This window comes from Panthera uncia, chromosome F2, assembly GCF_023721935.1.
Source record: "Panthera uncia isolate 11264 chromosome F2, Puncia_PCG_1.0, whole genome shotgun sequence".
Taxonomy (NCBI): domain Eukaryota; kingdom Metazoa; phylum Chordata; class Mammalia; order Carnivora; family Felidae; genus Panthera; species Panthera uncia.
Window position 1 is genome coordinate 24030242 of NC_064812.1, and position 6000 is coordinate 24036241.

Below are 6000 nucleotides of genomic sequence, written 5' to 3' on the forward strand. Positions count from 1 at the left end.
AGGGAAATGCAAAGTAAAATAACTATGAGAGGAGCACCCGGGTGGCTCAGTGGGTTAAGCGTCTGACTTCGCCTCAGATCATGATCTCTGTTTGTGGGTTCAAGCCCTGCGTCAGGCTCTGTGCTGACAGCTCAGAGCCTGGAGCCTGCTTCAGATTCTGTGTCTCCCTCTCTCTCTCTCTCTGCCCCTCCCTTGCTCACACTCTGTCTCTCTCTGTCTCAAAAATAAATAAACGTTAAAAAAAATAACAATGATATATCACTACCCGCCTATTGGAATGGCCCACAACTGGAGCCCTAATAATATCAAATGTTGATGAAAGTGTGGAGTAAGGGGAACTTGCATTCGTTGCTGATGGAAATGCAAAATGTATAGCCATTGTGAAAGACAGGTTGGTGATTTCTTACAAAATTCAACATTTCCTTACCATATCAATCAAACTCCTTAGCATTTACTCGAAAGAGCTGAAATTATGACCACACACAAGCCGGCACACGGATATCTATAGCAGCTTCATTTGTAATTGCCGGAACTTGGAAACAACTGAGAATTTTTTCAGTAGGTGAATGGATAAATCAACTGCTACATTCAGATAATGGAATGTTGGTCTACAACAAAAAGAAATAGGCTATCCATCCATGAAAAGACTTAGAGGAACCTTAAATACATATTACTAAGTGAAAGAAGCCACTGTGAAAAGACTAAAATACTGTATGTTGTATAATTCCAACTATATGCCCTTCTGGAAGAGATAAAACTATGGAGAAAGTAAAAAGATTAGTGGTTGGGCAACATGGGTAAAAGGGAGTGGGAGATACAGGCTTCCAGTTATGGAATGAATAAGTCATGGGAATAAAAGTCACAGCCTATGAAATATAGTCAATGGTATTGTAATAATGATGTGTCAAGATAGAACATACCTACACTTGTGGTGAATAGAGCATAATGTATAATGATTTGTCTAATCACTATGTTGTACACATGAAAAGGATGTAACATTGTGTGTCAACTATACTAAAAAAAAAAAAAAGACCATTGGTTGCTAGGGATTGGGACAAGGAGAAGGGATGAATAGGCAGAACACAGAGGATCTTAGGGGCACTGAAAACACTGTGTATGATACTCTATTGATAGTTACAAGGCACGTCCAAGCCCATGAGTGTACAATAGCAAGAGTGAACTGTATTGCAAAGTATGGTCTTTGGATGATTATATGTCAGTGTAGGTTCCTCAATTTTAAAAAATGTACCCACCACTCCAGTGAGAAATCTTGATAATGGAGACTATGCATGTGTGGGTGTAGGGAGTATATGAGAACTCTTGGTACCTTCCCCTCAATTTTGCTGTGAACTTAAACCTGCTAAAAAAAATAAAGTCTTAAAAATTGTACATATTTAAGTTGGAAATTTGGTGATCTGATGTAGATTTACTTTGCGAAATAGTTACCACAATCAAGCTAATTAACATATCTCTCACGTCAGATAGTTACCATCTTCCTTTCCCTCCCCTTCCTCTCCCTTCCCTTCTCTTTGCTTTACTTTTTCTGTATGTGATGGGAACACTTAAGATCCACCCTCTTAGCAGATTTTAGATCTACCATTAAGTAGTGTTAACTATGGTCACAGTGTTGCATATTAGGTCTCTGGAACTTATTCATCTTGCATAACTGAAATTATGTTTCCACTGACCCACATATCTTCATTTCCCCCTCCTCCCAGCCCACAGTAACCATCATCATACTCCGAGATCATGCAGTATTTGTCTTTTTGCATCCAGCTTATTTCACTTTGCATAATGTGCTCCACACTCATCCACATTGTCACACATGGCATACAAATATTGTATGTATATACAATGTTTTCTTTACCTCATTCATCTGTTGATGGACATTTAGGTTGTTTCCCTATCTTGGCTCTTGTCAGTAATGCTGAAATTAACATGGAGTGCAGATATCTCTTCCAGATCCTACTTCCATTTCCTTTGCATATATACTCATAAGTGGAAAACGTAATCATAATGCAGTTCTGTTTTTAATTTTTTTAAGGAAACTGCATATTATTTTCCATAGTGGATTAGCTACTTTTTTTTTTCTTCCAGAAATGTTTTTGTCCTCATTCCCTCATCACTTACTGCTTTCTGGCCTAGATACATGTATGTTGGACCACTAGATACTGTTTATCAGTCATTGTGATTCAATTTTTGTTCAGTGCGTTTCTTTCTTTTCAGTTAGTTTCTACCAATGTGCTCATTGATTATTATCCTACAGTGACTGAACTCCTATAATCTCATGTAGTCAGTTTTACCTTTTAGATACTGTATTTTTCATCTCTAGATGTTATTTTAGGGTTCATTTTATATTTCCATTTCTCTGCATATTATGTCCATATTTTTCCTTAAGTAGTGGCACATTGTTATAAGAGCTATTTTAATCTCTAGCTGTTATTTCTGGGGTTTGTGTGTGTGTATTGACTAATTTTTCTCCTGGGTGTTCATTACACATTCTTTCTTCTTTGATCTTGGATATTTTGAATTTTGTTTTTTTGTGTGTCTAGATTTTGTTATCTTTCTTGAAAGAGAACCGGAGCTGGTTTTGGCAGGTAGTTAAGTTACTTTGGTTTAATTTTATCCATTGGAGGCTGGTTTTTAAGCCATATGATGTTATGTGTACACTAACATAAGACCTTTTTATGGTCTCTATGAGTGCCCCACATGATCTTTGAAAACTGTGGTCTCTGACTGACTGAAATTCAGTTTCCAGAACTATGATTGCTCTGGAAATCATTTAGTTCCTAGTTCTCTGATCACTCCTGCTAAGACTGGTGGAGTTCACCCTATGCATATACTTACGTGTCTTCAGCAAAGACTTGAAAGGACTCCTGAGACTTCTTTTATTGCATACTCCTTCTTCTCAATACCCCGCCATGCAATTCCCATCTGCCTCAGTTATTTGATTCATTAATACTATTATGCCTTGTTTGGTTTTCCCCTTCCTGCTTACACATCCTAGAAATTGAATCCAGAGAGAAAGCTAGAGCAAGTGAATGGTTCCTCTTTGCTTCCTTTTAAAAAATATTTTATTTTATTATTTTTTAAGTTTTTATTTATTTATTTTTATTTTGAGAGAGAGAGAGAGAGAGAGAGAATGGCAGAGAGCAGGAGAGAGAGAATCCCAAGCATCCTCTTACTGTCAGCACAGAGCCTGATGCAGGGCTTGATCTCATGAACTGTGAGATCATGACCAGAGCCAAAATCAAGAGTCAGAAGTTTAACAGGCTAAACCACCTAGATGTGCCCCTTTAGTTGCTTCTTTTTTTTTTTTTTTTTTTTTTTTTGCTACAGGGGATCACTACTCCCTGATACCTAATCATGGCCAGAAGCAAAATTCCAATTATCTATCTGTGCATCTATTATCCATCCATTGTCTATTCATCTATCTGGTATTTATCAATTTTATGCACAAGTATTTCACTTACATGCTCATCAGTGTTCATTAAATATTCTCTCTTTTTTTCTTTCCTTGTCTTAGGCAAACTGAAGACATATGGGTCCCCAAGTATAATCATCTGACCTTTCCCTTATGTGAGATTTTTTTTCTTTACTCGTTACTTCAGATATTTCTTTTTAAGCATGTTTTTAGCTTTGTTTTTGTGATTTTTTTTAAACTATTTTCTCTCTGTTATGTTTTCCCTCTCATTTCTAGACCAAGCACTCTTCAGGCTGACTTTTTGTTAGGTGTTTATGATCTAACATGCTTGTAACAGTTCTACTAGTAAAATTTTTTTGTAAGAGAGATTTGAGGATATAATTGGGTCTGTGGTTCACATTAACAACCACTATGTTAGTAGTCAAGCTTGAAAGACTTTGACATTTAACATTATTTTGATAAGAAAGTCATTTTTTTCCTGATGCTTATGCAGATGAAATAAAAATTACCATCTTCTTATAGTTTGCCTACCAATGCATGATGGTTAAATTATATGAAGGAAAGATAAAAATAAATTAAGAAGGTTTTTCCTTCAGTAAAACATTTGATTGCATGATTTGATTGATAAAGTGAGAATAAATTGCTTTCTTTTGTACTCTTCAGAAATTGGTAATCATTGGATGATTAGCTGATAACTTTACATTTGAAATGTGCTGATCAGCTTGTTTTACCTTAATAACCCTATGATAGTGACCACCTTATCTTGCCCTTTAATTTTACAAATAATGAAATAATTTTTTATCGTAGTCTTTTCCACTGTTCTGCCCAATTACTTTAGTGCTGAATGGTACTTTGCATTTTTGCTGGTCCATTAGTCCCATATCATGCTCTTTCTCAACTTCCATATTCAAATATAGGATAATTAAATGCCGTCTTTTAGCGTCTTATAACCTTGACACATAAATTCTCTTTTCTCAGTGGTACAAATTAATGGATAAACGACAACCTACTAGAAATTGTAATGAGACATTACTATTTATAAAATGTTAATGTACATTAAATGCTAAACAAGAATCAATAGTATATAGCTATTATCCATATAACTGAAGGATATAAGATATGAAGTGAATATTAAACTTTTAAATTAGCACATTAGATGGTAGATATATAGAGAGATATAGATAGATGTAGAGATATATCTATATAGATATAGAGATATAAGTGTTTCCAAAGAAGTGGAATTGAATTATACTTTGAATTATGAATAGAATTTAATCAAGGCAAAATATTTAAGGAGAAAAGAAGAGTATCTGTGGAGATCTTGAGAGGAGAGATACATTTAAGAAGACAAAAGAAAACCAGTGTAACTTGAATAGAGATTATGCAACATGATGTTGGAGAGGACTTTTAGGGGGGTTTATAAATACAGTATGACAAAAATAAAGGGAATGTGAAATTTTCATCTATTTGTTTAGTCATTCACTCAACACCTGCAGGACAGTTACTATGCTCTGTTTTGTGGCATTAAAAAATAAATAAGGCATGGCCCATTCCTTCAAAGAAATCATGAACATAGTTGAGGAAGAGGCACAAACAGCATAAATATGAGCAAGAAAGTCAGTCTAAGGGACAAGTACTACATCAGCCACATTGCTAGAAATCATTATATACCATTTCCAATGAAGCACACATTCAATTGAATTATAAAGTATTTAGAGATGCAGCTTCTAGAGTGGTGGAATAAGGATCTCTCAATATCTGCCTCCTATAAAAATATAACACTTGCACATAAGGGCAAATTCAACTGTTTCTGAAATCTTAAAATGAACTGAAAGCCTTAAGAAATCCAATGATTATTTATTTAAAAAAAGAAAAAGTGGAATCTCTGTAAGAGCCAGTCTTGTCTTTTACCTTGCCCTGATCATTTCCTCTCCCACCACATCTCTGTGGTAGTTTTGGAAGCCAACATTCTTACAACTACTGAAACTAGGAAAACCGGGAGCCTGGTAGCCACTGGGGGAGGCAGGACAGACAAATCTGAGGTTCACCAAAAGCATCATGCTAGAAAATTGGCATTATTTGGCTTATCTGAAAATTCCCCAGAAAAGTTCAGTTTTCAGGGTTTGTTTCTATTCAATCTGAGAGCTTACTCTTTATGAACAGCTCTACCTACAGAGCATTTATAAAAAATAATCAGCAACAACTGTTTTAAGTTCACAGCTGCCTGAGGTGGCATCATCAATGGGAGTTAACAAAAGCCTGAAAAAGAAACCCTAAGAGAAAAAATGGAGGAATTGAATGGCCTTGAAGGGCTTTGAAAGCTCTTATATAAATCTGGAAACCTAGAAGGACATGCAGACATCTTCAGGAAAGATCTGAAAAGGCCTTACGCTCTTACCTCTGGCTGATCTTGAGGTTCTGTGTAAGTTGCCTAGGGCAACTGTAGACTCCCTACCAGAATGTTAAAAGTTGAAACAAACACAGGCTCAGTGCCCTTCAGCAAAGGTTGGGAGATTTAAAGAGTTCAGAGAATAAAAGAATATTTCAGTAAAATTATTAGATTACCAAGATAATCA